The sequence below is a fragment of the Spermophilus citellus genome (genome assembly GCF_964194105.1).
Source record: "Spermophilus citellus genome assembly, chromosome: 5".
Classification (NCBI taxonomy): Eukaryota; Metazoa; Chordata; class Mammalia; order Rodentia; family Sciuridae; genus Spermophilus; species Spermophilus citellus.
The window spans coordinates 6594068-6607806 of NC_138186.1; positions in this window are offsets into that span (position 1 = coordinate 6594068).

The window sequence follows — 13739 nt, forward strand, 5'->3', positions numbered from 1 at the left end:
GGAGAGAAGCAGACGGCCTGTGTCGGGATTTCTGGAGTGGTTCTTCATCTTGGGGCCACATTAGAATCTTCTGGGGAGTTCAAACCCCAGCGGCCACGCCAGAACTCAGACTTATTAAAATTACATCCAAGTTTCCTGGGTGGGGCCCTGACAGCCGGATTGTTTAAAGCTCCCTGGTGACTCCAAGGAGTGGCTCCCTGATCAGCCCCTTCAGTAAGGAGGAGCCCTGAGCCTGGAACGTCAGAGCCACCAAGGGAATCACAACACATACTTGTGTTTGGACCGCAATCCACATAAGTGGTCTTGGTGAACCCCCAATCCACCTAAGTGGTCTTGGTGAACCCCCAATCCACCTAAGTGGTCTTGCCGAAGCTCTGCATCTGTCATTCTTAAACCTCCCGGGAGGTGGAGAGCTTCGGGTTAGAAGCTATGCAGAGGGTCTTTAGAGGACCAGGTCCTGATCTGCTCAGGTAGAAAGCCACCTGTGACACTTGGTTGTTATGAGCAAAGATCTCATCTTCCTCTAAGGGATCAGCCTTATCTGCTGCCCAGTGACATTAGAGCCTCACACCGCTGGGACACTGAGGATGCCCATCATGACAATGGCCTTTGAAAAGAAGAAAATGAGATGTGACCGCTTAGGATTGAAGGCATTTGTTTTTTTAAAGAATGAAATAAACTCTGCCCTGCTGGCTAGAAGGGTGGATCGTGGAGAAGCTGTGGAACAAACAGGAGACCCAGAACTCTGAGGGGAGAAGAGGACTGGACATGAGAAAAATAGTCAAGGGGAAAGCAGGTCAACAAAAATGGAGGAGTGAAATGGCAACGAAAATGTCACGAAGACCCCACTGAAACTCAGAAATGTAAGCCTGACGTGGCAGAAGACTTTAAAGCCATAAACCAAAGCAGGCAGTGAGGGCTTGACGTGTGGGGGTGACAGGTGTCCACAGAGAAGAGCCAGCGACGTTGGTTGGACGTCACACCAACAATGCTGTTGAGTAAACTCTCACCAGACAGTTGGTAGACATCAGCTCCACATCGCATATGACCCCATGTGCCCTCACAGCAAAGCTATCTGTCCACCTGTCACAGACTGTTCATTCAGAACCTGGGAGCCCCTGGGGGGCACCACCATGATAAGACAGCCGCTAAGCTGAGACCAGCTGGGGCTGAGGTGGGATGCTGGGGAGGACGCAGCCCAAAGCCAGACAGAAGGAGAGTGTGAGCAGATCCAGAGCCGAGCAGAGCCAGGGCTTGACTGAGAGTAGCCGGGGCTGAGCCCCAGCCCGTGTGCCCGTGTGGGCGAGTGTGAGTGTGTGTGCATGTGCATGTGTGTGTGTGTGCATGCATGTGCTGAGGACCAATGAGCAGGTCAAGTAAGAAAAACTTGGAAATACACATTGCAGATTCAGAAGTTGCAGACAACTTTCTTTCCACTAGCCCCTCGGGGCTGCGCTGAGACTGAACCCTCAAGGCAGAGCTGAACCTGGTGGGGCACCAGGCCCCTTGCAGCACCTGCTCAGACAGAGTCCCTTGGGGGAGGTTGCCCTCTCAGAGCTGCTGTGCAAGGGCTGTCCTAGGCCCAGGTGTTGTACCATGTGGCCCTGCTCCACTGTCTCCCAGCCAGTCAGGGTAGGAGGGTCGTCCACTGTGGGCAGAAGGCCCTCAGGTCCGGCAGCACCTGTCAGACAAAGACAGGCTGCGCTGATGTGTTGCTCTTGGCAATGTGACTCAGGCACCGTGAGATGTGCCTCGGATGGTGGAAGGACAGCATGAGGCAGCGCGGGGACAGGAGGACACAGTGAGTGTGTCTGGGGGAATCGGGACCCAGGGGGAACAAAGGCAGCCAATGACAACCAGAGGACAGAAGGCAGGGTGTGCTGAGAACTGAGGGAGCAGGGAGCTCGTGACCACACCTTGGAGGGAGGAGTGGCACTCTGGCACCGAGCTGCACCCGGCCCTAGAAACCTCCGTTTATATAAGCTATTGGGTTACAGGCCCCCCTCACCCCTCAGGGACGGCCACTCTTTTCATAAATGCACCCCACCTTAGAATGGGGTCGGTGCCTCCCTGAGGTTTGCTTTGAGTCTTTGGCCAAACTCCCTCCTGGTGCTGAGGACCATCTCCTGGTGCTGAGGACCATCTCCTGGTGCTGAGGACCATCTCCTGGCCTGTGTTAAAGCTCGAGTCCCAGAGACAATGCGCTAATGAGCGGAGTCTGTTTTATTTTTGACCTCTGGAAACAATGTTCCCCCTTTGTGAGCCAACCCATTTGGATTCAATTGGTGTTTACTCCTAATAGCTTTGTCTCAGGCCCTGTGGCCCTTGACCTGGGCACAGACCTTCGCCTCCCACATTTAACCTATTGGGCAGCCTGAGCAAAAGCACTAATGTGTGACCACCCCAGCTCCTAACAAAGCCGTGTTGGTCAATATATGCTCCGGTTATTATCTGGATTGCTGAAAAGGGCAAGAGCTAAATGTAAAGAAATATGCAAATAAGCAACATGAGCAAAATCATGAGCACTTTCTGTGGCTAGCCACCCAAATCAAGGCCCTGAGCTGCTTCCTTTGTTCCAACAACCTCCTCTAGCAGGGCACAGAGTACGGGTTTTCAACTTTATTTGTGTCAGTGAGGAAGCTAACGCCTTGAGAAGTTACTATCCAAGCTAAGTGACTATCCAGAGGCAAGGCCAGGGCCTGCCTGGGTCCGCCTGCCCTGACCCCGCTCTCTCTCTCCTGCCTCGGATGTGATATCCCCTCAGTGTGATGCAACATGGTGGGTGGTGTAGAAGCCCCGGCCTCCCGGTGCCAGTTCCATCCTGTGGGCTGTTGATGGAGACCAGGACAAAGAGGAAAACAGACTTGAGGAGTAAGAAGTGCCCCAAGCCCATTGGCACCTTCTTTTTTTCTGTGGCTTTTGAAGGACAACCATAAACAATTGAGCAGCTTCTCCTTTTTGGACAAATTGATTCTAAGCTAAACTGTCACCTATATTTGGGAAATCCAAAGATCTCAGAACAAGGATGCTTATATGAAGCAGATCACTCATCAGAATAGACCAGGAATTTCATTTCACTTTGAGAATTTTCTGTGGATTTCCAAAGGCCCCTTCAAGTAAATAATGGCACCTGTGTGGGGTGGAGAGAGCAGGGAGGGGATGTTTTTCTTGCCCACTGCGGCCCCACTGGGTGCATTTGCTAGACCCTTTGGGCCCGGAGACCGTGGTCTGAGGCCACTTAACTCTGATCCATGGAGGAGTGCAGTTAGGAAGAAGGGGTCATGTCCTTCCTAAGAGAGTTGGATGCTTGGCCTGCTCTGTGGCTTGGCCACCCATCTTCCTTAGTTGATCTTGGGAGACTGATTATGGTTCCCATAAGGACTGCAGTTTGTGCTGATTTAAAACTTGTTGCTGGGGATGTGGTTTTACGTTAACTGAATCTCTCGTTGAGCTGTGACAGTTGCCTGCCAATCTGCCTGGCTGGTGCAGGACTCGGCTCCTTTGATATGAAAGAGAAGAGAAGATGGCTTTCTCCTTTTGTCCTCCCTTCCCGGTGCCTTTCCCGACACTGCTGCCCCCCCATATTGTACAAAGCCATGTGGATTTGCTGAACAGGTCTGTAAAATTAATTATACTGTGAGTGCTTGGTAACCAATGAATTGTAAATCGTACATTATTAAAACAACATCAGAGCTCCGACTGATCTATTATTCTTTGGGGAATGAAGGAAGATAAGAGTATTATGCATTTTCGAGGTCTTTCTTGCCACCACACAGCAGGCAGGGAGAGGAAATGTCGTCTTGTTTTGTTTTGTTTTTTGGCAAGTTGGATTAAATAGAGTATTATTTTGTTATTAACTTGTTTACGCTCTCACATGTGTGTTTGAGCACCTAATATGGTAGTGGGCCTTCAATAATTTCATGGTGATTGTGATAACATGTGTCCATATACTACTCCCCCACAAGTGCAGGGCCATGTCCGCCAAACACAAGCAGGAGATACCGGATTTCATGGCCTTGGGATGCAGTGAAGTGTGTTGGCGCTTAGAGTCCACAGTCAGAGACGGAAAAGACATTGAGTACCTACCCGGGGCCTCGTGGCTTCAGTTAAATAGGAAGAATCTGGAAGGAACAGTTTTTCCTGTCTTCCTTCTGGACACAATGGCCGGGAGCCATCCTTGTACTCGGTGACCTCCCCGAGCAGAGTTTCTCAGCCTCTCTCTACCTGCTGCGATGGTTCCTCCCAGGCACATCCACCTGGTTGTCCATTGAAACTTTCTCCTGTAATCTACTGAGCCTGCAGTCCCAAGACCAAACTGCCAGTCAGCCCTGCAGTCTGCCCTTGCCCTTCTGGGCAGGCGAGCTAGCTAGGAGAACAGCAGCAGGTACCAGGCACACCACGTGACATTCCACCCCACAAGTACACAGTGAGACCCATTATCTCAGCAGGGACAGGGTGCCACAGGACCGGCCATCCCTGATTGCTGGGCAGGACCAGTTACATATTCTGTGGGGCCAACATAAACAGGAAAGAGGAGCTCTTTGTTCAGAAATGATTAAGAACTCCAAGGCAGTGGTAGGTAGCAAGACCACACTGTGCGTGCCCGACTATGTTCAGGACCCTGTTCAGTTCACAAGATGTGTGCCCAGGGAGGGGGCCATGGTGCAGAGGGACATTTGCCCAAGGACAGGGAGGGTGTGTGCATTCTGGGTGCATGTTAACTTCCTAATGGTCTGATTGGGAGATCAGAAAATTCCAGCATTTCTTCCTTCTGGAAGAGGAGTGGACCATCACCATTTTTCCCACCAGGATCTGCATTTCCATGGTTGTGGTGTGGCCATTCTCAAAATGAGACTGCCATGGCCAAGACCTTAGACGAGCGGCCTCCTGATTTTCCTGGCACTACCTTGATGCCATTTTCTTGTCCTCCTCCTAACCCCTGACCCTGAGGAGAAGGTGGCAAAAGGAACACATTCCGACCTGCTCCTTTGTGCATTCGTTGGGAGTAAGGGGTTGACCAGGGGCACGAAGGCCGAGTGAGGAGAGGTGATCAGGGAGGGATGGGGAAGGGGGCCCAGATGACCAGAGCGCGGGGGCGGGGGTGGGGGTGGGGGGATGGCAGCAGACGCAGCTGGTGGAGAGGCAGGCAGCAGGCAGCAGGCTGCAGGGTGTTGTGTGGAGGAGCTGCCTGAGCGCCGCCGGCAAGGACCTGTGAGGACCCCACCTCACTGCTGTCCTGCACGGACAGGACCCACCGGAGAGGCTCAGGAAATGTGTCCCGGCATGCTGTTTTATTTTGGAGTCTTTATCCAGCATTGTATGTGGCACTTTAGGGCATTAAATAAATTAGGTCAGAGGGGACAGCCTTCTGGGTGCAAACCTGGATTAAGAAATTATTCATGATACCTAATGTGGAACAACAAACTAAATGTTCTCTGGTGGAGGAGTGGATAAGTAAAATGTGGCATATATATGCAATGGAATATAATTTGGCCTCAAAAAAAGGAAGGACATGCTGCCATTTGTGACAACAGGAATGAACCTGAAGGACAGTGTGAAGTGAGCCAGAGAGGTGCCTCCTGCACCTGGACATGGCATTGAGAATATCAAGACTCATAAAGTAGAGCTTAGACTTATAAAAGTTGGTTGCAGGGAAAGGGTCAGGGAATAAGAAGATGCTGGCCCAAGGGTTCCAAGTCCCAGTCCTGCAGGATGAAGTTCTAGAGCTCTAACTCGTGGCAAGGCGACTGGCGTTGGCAGTGCTGTGTCAGGAACTGAATATTTTCTGAGTGTCTCAGCACACATACACAGAAAGTAAGGACGTAAGGGGAGGGATGTGTCACTTAACTGGATTGCAGTGACCCTTTCACATTGTATATACATAGCAAAACACCAGATTCCATACTTTAAATATATACAATTTTATCTGTCAATTATATATCAATAAATTTAAAAATAAATTAAAAACGAAACATAACCTCATGTCTTTTCATTCCTTTACTGCTTTAGAGACTCCAGTTTGCTTTCACCGCAGAGGTGCACCTGCAGAGAAAGTAGTACTCCCAGGGAGAGTTAGAGCCCTGTGCCAGACTGGATCAGCCAGGTTGAAGCTGCCCCCTGACAGGGGGAAGAGACCTTCTTCAGGCCATTGGCCCTTCTTAGGGTGCAGTGTGCCCTAAGATTCAAAAGAGGGCAGCAGATAACTCGCACTGCCGGCAGGGCCAGGCAGGCTTGTAACCCGAAGAATGTCAGCAGGAAATTTGCTGGGTTTTCACAACCCTAGGCATGCTAGGGCCCACTGTGCCAGAAATTTGTGTTTCTAGAATTGTTTAGATTTAAAAGTAAATGCTTGATTAATGGCCTCTGATGAGCCGTGGCGATGTTGAGGAGCAAGTGAGGCACATTGCCAACTGCGGCAGCCTCTTGCCCTGGGAGCAATGCAGAAGCTGCCCCAGCCGTGTCAGCAAAGTTAGGGCCCAAGTGCAGGAGAAATGGCCACGGAGCGCGCAGCAGAAGGGCTGCCTGGGCACTTTCGCTGCCTTGTACCTGCTCCTGCTTTATCTGTGATGAGCAGACCCTCTTCACCTAGTGTGTGCACTCCTCCTACCTGGGAGTTTGCACGGGCTGCAGGAGAGCAACTCTCTTGGGAATTTTCCAGTGCTTCCAGAAGAAACTTCCTTCACGTCCCTGGGATTGGGATTTCAGGGAGGCTGAAGATCAGGAACTCTGAAGTTCTCCATCAAAGACACAATCTTAAGCAAACCTGCGAAGTTGAGGTGGTAGGTTTTCATCCTTACGATCACACAGTAGTCATTGTGACGACCCAATTTTCTGAAAAAGGTGACCCTGGAGTGTGGATCCCAAGTGCAGCTTCTCAGAGAAGCTCTGTATCTTTTGGCAGCAGAGGAAGAGTAAAGAAAATAAAACTTATTCTTAAAATACATCTTTAAATGATGTTGCCGGGCTCAGGAGGTCTATGGTAGTCTTGTTTGTTTGTTTGTTTGTTTGTTTTGTGGTGCTGGGGATTGATCCCAGGGCCTTGTGCATGTGAGGCAAGCACTCTCCCAACTGAGATACATCCCCAGCCCTTGACCTGGTTTTAAGTTATCATTTTCATTCTTCAGTTTTTATGAAAAGCATTTTAGAATTGTTTTGACCTACCAAGAAAACGTCAAATGACATAGCAATCCAGAAGGTGCCTCTAAAAGTTGAGCCCTCTGTTTGAGCATATTTTTTATTTTTTAAAAAAGATGAAAAGAATTGATGATTTTTTTTTTTACTCCATCAACAAGAGTTAGACTATTTAAACTGTCTTGGGAAAATGCACATTCTCCTTTTTTTTTTTTTTTTTGTCTTTTTTCTCTTGTAACCTCAAAATTACCAGATGCTGTACTGTCTAGATACACACCTGATGTTAGATAAAGGGTTTCTAAGAAACGTGCCCTTAAAGTTTGGACTGATTTAACATTGAACAGTTCCTACAGAGCTGAGTTAATCAGCCCCTTTATGGGTGTCAGTGAGGAGAGCATTCCCTTTCTATGTATAACTCCAGGCTTGGCAAGAGCACACAGGTCCACAGGATCCTGTTGTGTTTCTTGGTAATCTCTACAATCCTGAAGCAGAAGATTTTTTTTTTTTTTACTGGTGTTTCATGTCATGAAATTCGAACTACAAATTAATAAATAGGGTCTCCAGTGCCCTCTGGGATCATTAAGAATTCCTGGGGTCTTTAAAGGGACCCTTGGAGTCTAAGATAGAGTGAAATAGTCCAGAGTGATCATGAAGTTTTTCATTTCAAATAACTCTAGGCAAAAAGACACATGTTTCTTTTTTTGGAGCAGCCATCTCTAGAGTTAAAAAAAAAAAAATAGCTCTCTTAGGAATGACTCCAGTCAGTCCTCAAATTACATACACAGAAAAGATGGCTATGTTTACAGAGTTTTTATAAGAAGAAAATTATTTGGAGAAATAAATACATGCATCAGAAAATGGGAATTAAAAAAAATGACTCAAGGTAAATGCTGGAGAGAGAACAGCCCACTAGAACAAATGATTCTGCCACATATTGGACTAAGTAAGGTCCCCGTCACTGCAGGTCAGAGGCCTGAGGTCCACTGGCAGCTCTGCCTCGGCCTCATGTCCCCTTACAAAAGGCACATTTTAAAACTTCACAGCCTCAGTTTCCTTATCAGAAAAATTAGGGAACTTGACTTTCTTGGAAATTCTACTATTTTATGTTTCACTTAAATACAGCAATGGACACATGGACCCTCAGAGAATGGGTTTCCCACCCTGTTGAATTAGCCTCCGCTTTAGCCTTGTGGGGATGTACGACTACCAGAAAATATTTTCAACATAAATTATGAAAGGCTCACTTTCCTAAGCCATGAAGAAAGATCCAAACTTTATGCAGCTCTCAACCTTAGCCCGTTTCTGAAGCACCACTTGCTGCACTGAGCACCACTCTAGTCAGGGGTTTCTGTACCCGGGGAACGTTGCTAGGGGACATTATGGCTCCACCCAGAACGTGGAGGTTAGCCTCTGTCTCAGTCCTGGGGCACTCAGCCACGTATCAGAAAACAGACCAAGGATACACAGGCTCTGGACCTGGCTGTGCTGTAGGCAAGACCAGCAGGTAGCGGCCCTGCTCAGGCTCGTGTGAGCCCTCACCCGGGTTCCTCCCTTTGCCCTGGAAATAAAGAGGTGCAATGAAAATAGTTTCTGCGGTGAGAAGGTTTGAAGCCTTTGCCTCCTTGAAAAGGTTGTGCATTTGTGAAATCTTTGTGCTCCATACTGAGTGAACACACACACACACACACACACACACACACACACCGTGTTCCTCCCTTTTTCTTAACCCTATTTTCATACTGGAAGGAGTCAAGTCTCCTCCAGTCATTCCTGTCCCTATTCATCAAGCATGTGGCCTGCTGAGACCTCCCTCCATGAAACAGGGAGACAGATAGAAAGCTTATAGGAAAGGAACTAACAGACACTCAAGTTCACGCACGCGACAGTGTGTTGGGTTTTGACTCTCATTGCCATCAGAGTCCCCTTTAGAAGTTTAAGCAAGTCTCTGAGAGGTTAAGTAACTTGCCTGGGGCCACGTTGCAATCCATCAAATTCCACAGACTTACTGACGTTTTTCTTTTATAAAAAGTCTTATTCAATTTTGGATGAGTTAAAGCTATTATTTTCCCCAATTGCTTTTTGATTCATAAAAATTATATGTAATTCTACCAAAAAAAGAAATCTATTACATGAAATTAAGGTACAATTGTACGATTTACCAATTTCTGTAGGTGACAGTCATGCCGGGTGAGACTGTTGAGCTGTTGGCCTCCATTGGGCCCCCCGCGGCCTCTCAGTAGGGCTGAACACAGCAGGGAAATCGTGTATTTCCCAGAGTCCCTTTACCATGAAAGCCATCCTGCCCCTGGCCCCATAGAAGCACCTTCTCCAATCACTTTTCAGGTCGTCACAGAGGTAGTGAGGGAGGGTGTTGGTGAGAAGGACACATAAGAAGGGGGACATTTTCTTCCTTTTGAGTTTTACCTTGGAAAAGAATGTGATTTAATATGAAAACAAAGTAGGTTATCATGAAAATCGGAGTCAAATCAACTCGGGCTGAAAGCCAGGGCTAGCGAGAAGCCAGCACTTGGCGCTCACCTGTCCCAGGACCCCTCCAGTGTCTTGCTCTTGAAGCAGCTGCCTCCCAGGTGACCCCTCTGTCTGTGTCACATTAACCTTTCCTGTTTACTCGATTAGAGCTCCTGCGGAGTTGGAAGTTGATGTCAAAGAGGATAAATATCCTGGAAATGGCTGAAGCTGACATATTATTTTATTATTTTTTGCAGTTTCTCAAACCAGGGTTCCTAGGAAACACTAAAATGCAGACCACCCTAGGCCTGATGAATCAGGGTCTCAGTGGTGGAGACAAGAGAATGAGTAGAACTCGGGAATCCACAATTTTAAAATCTCTCCAGATGATTTTTATATACACCAAAATCATAACTACTGTCTGGAAAAAATTTTTCATGTATGTTACTTTATTTTGCCTTTAGAGAACCTGCCAAAACTAGGTTATTATGATTTTATACTCATTTTACAAATGGGGGCAATTGAAATGTGGAAAAGTCACTTGCCTGAAGGAACACAGCTAAAAATTGGTTAGCTCTGACTATGGGCCGGACCGTCTGTGCCCTTTCTCTGCCTCACACATTTTCCAGACTGGAGGGTGGGTTTGAGCACACAGATGTGATGGATTTAACCATAAGAACCATCTAGCTTGGGCTTCCTCTACGGATCATGCTTTTGGTGTTGTACCTAAAACATCATCATCAAAAGAGGAGTTCTCCTGTTTTCTTGTAGCTGTTTTATAATTACACACTTTACTTTTAGGTCTACGATCCATGTTGAGATACTTTTGTGAAAAGCAGAAGGCAGGGGACTGAGTCAGTATTTTTTTCTGTTTTTGCACGTACACATTCAGTCTCTCTAACATGGTTTGTTGAAAAGCGCATCCCTTCTTCACCGTGTTGCTTCTGTTCCTTTGTCAAAGAGCTTTGCAATTCTTGATTCTTGCTATAAAAGAACCTGACCTCTGTTCTCTTTTTCTAAAGGCAGCAAGATCAATTCAGCATTTCATAGTTATTTGTTCAAGATTTGAACCTGCCTTCTTAGGACACAGGCCAAGCTGCAGGTGAGACCACAGAACAAGAGAGTGCCAGGAAGAGTCAGCCGGGTGAAGTCCGTCCACACAGGGCTTTGTGATCCTGGCTTAGAAAATCAACCACTTTCCAGAGCTGACTCTGCACCTCACCTCTTACGCTCTCTTCCCTCTACTGGGAAATGTGGGGAATGCCCCAAGACCTAGTTGAGGTTCCTCGCCTGGGGCCCTGGAGCAGAGGTGGGGGTAAGGAAAACTCCGATCTGTATCTGCTTTCCCTCTTGTGTGGAAGCTTGTCCTTCAGGCCTGACTCAGGAAGATCTGCTACAGGGACTGTGCCTCAATCTGTCCCACAACAATTCACCAATCCACGAGAATAGAAGCCCAGACACACGCACAGAGACAAATCACCCAGTGCCCTCCCCCTGCTTCCAGAGGGCTCTGTGCTGGTCTTTTACGGTGTCCCCTGGCCCAGCCCAACTCGGGCACTGAAGTGTCTTTGTTCACTTATCTCAACGTGGGTCAGCAGGGCCGGTTTCTTTCCTGTGGATACGGGATCAGCTCTTCTTGTCCCTTCTCAGTCTCTCCTTCCAGCTCTCTTGCCCAAGGCTGACCACACTCCTTCATTGTCAAGAGCACACGGCTTATCTATTTTCCATGTTCGAGGCAGCCAAAGGCTTTTAAAGATAATGAAAATCTCTCAACTGCAGTTTTGAGCTGAAAAGAATTTGCTAGATTTGCTGGTACAAGGAGTTACAGGAATGTTCTTCTGGTACTTGTGGTCGGGAGTCCTTGGGGGTTGGGGATTCACCAGAAGCATAGTCGTATGACAATGATTAGATCATTGCAGGGGGAAGGGGCCTTTATTTGGGGTGAGAAGAAGGTCCAATAACTTTTGCAAAAGAAGTAGCCACTGAGCCTTGAAGTAATAGCAACCCAGACAGAGGCAGGGGAGCCGGGGTCAAGGCAGGGGGACCACCACTGCAGAGGGAGCCACCATGGAGGAGCAGGACATTTCAGATGTGGGGAGGTCAGCTGCTACCCACGGGTGTGTGAGGTTGACTTGGCTGGTTAGGCTGGCCAGGCAGGTGCCCTCTGTCCCCCACCCTCCTTGGTCCACATTCCATACATGCCCTTCCTGAAGCTGCTCCCTTCTCGACACTCAGGAAATCAACCTCCTCTGTCCAGACATAAAGGCCAGCGTGCTTTTCTGTCCAGCACATACAGGATGAGATCCCAGGTACAGCTGAAGCATAAAATGTGTGTGTGGAGGCAGCCAGGAGTGGAGGAGGGAAAGGACTGCGGGAAATGATTCTTGAAAGACCTGCTCATGGGGGCCCTGTATGCTGGTCCAAGGAGTTGGAGTCTCCCCATGGGCAGTGGGCGACTGTGGAGGAGTAATGTGGTTAGATTAACATGGAAGATAGAAAAGAGGAGGAAAGATGGGACAGGAGGCCAGAGATGACCTAGAGCCCAGATGTGAGACAGAGGGGACTGAACTGGAGAAGCCGTGAGGCTGGGGAGGCTGGAGGGTTCCAGTGAGCTTCAGCGGGAACGTTTGTGCCCAACTGAAGGTGTGGATCAAGACTCAGGCGAGCACTTGCCCCCAGTCTCTGCCTTGACCACAGGTTCTACTAGCCAAGATGGGTAGCCCAGAAAGGGAGGGTTTCGGGGAAGACCATCAAAGCCTGTTTCAAATCTGTGGCTTTTCAGAGGCGCAGAGGACAAGAGGGCAACCAAATGCATTGGTTTGAAGCTCACCTGAACTCAATGCAGATGAAAGGGCAAGGAGTCGTGGAGAAGGCTGGAAAGGCCATCTTTAGGACATTCTTCTCGCAGCTCAACAACCCATTTACAAGGCACTGTGGGGCACAGAAAGAAAAATCCCACCTTAAGAAGGCTGCTTGGTTTTAACCATGGCCATAAACTCAGGTTCCACACCTGAGTGTGAGAAGTGTGTTCCAGAAGGGTGCTGTTGTAAGGTGTAAGGCTTTTATCTCTGTGTCCATCTCCCAGGTTTCCTCTAAGCTGGACATACAATAAGAACTTCCCCATTTCTCTCTCTCTCTCTCTCTCTCTCTCTCTCTCTCTCTCTCTCTCTTTTTCTTGAGATACCTGAGAAGTTAAGACCATATTTTAGGAAATGTGAAGCATAACAATTGATTTACCAGTGCTTTGCTTTTTATCCTGCCTTGAGCTATAACACAACACTGTTGGTTGTTAATAGTTCCCCCCAAATAGAAGGTGCATCTTTGTGGAAATCCCCACCTTAGAAAGTAAAACCTCGGGGGAATTGGGGAAAATTAACGTAGTGCATTTATTTTATTAGGGTGAAAAGCCCTTTTGAAAGATAATTTCCTGCACATGGCTATTTTTTTGTTTGCATACCCACAAGTACAGTCTCTTAGTTGATGTTAAAACTTGAGAAGGAAATAGGAAATATTTAAGAAAATCTTTTAAATAGGTAAGCAAATGTTTAAAATATTTAAGAAATATTGAAAATACTTATGTAAATATTTAAGAAACATGAATTTGCACGAAGAACTGTAAGACCACAGTTCTTTCCCCTGGAACTTAAACTTTGGAGAAAAGATAGAATTTTGAAAAATCAATTTTATTACATGCATTTCAAAAGTGCAGGTGGGTATTTTATGTCATAAACAATTGAGAAACAGTCACCAAAAGCCTATAATGGCCTCTCATTTACCCACGAACTTGAATATTTTACCAATACTTACATAATCTCTTAGAAAGTTCCTATTTATAGTATGAGCTTTCTTCTCCAGGGGAAAAAAAAGATACCAGTGGATTCATGTAGAAAATATGTCTTGGTTCTCTTTATTTAAGCATTTTAAGTTCAGTTCCTCTTTAGCCATCTTCCAGCCAGAGGAACACAGCAACACACTTTGCTCCTCTTTCCCGGATCCTGAGGTGTGTCCCCTTTTATGGACTCAGAGGGACTTTTCAAATTAACTCGGGTTTTCATAGCGCTCTTTCCATGTCCCTGGAGGCGCCTCAGAATGAGGGACTGACTTCAGCCCCACGGCTGGCTTGCTTTGCTTGGGTGGGT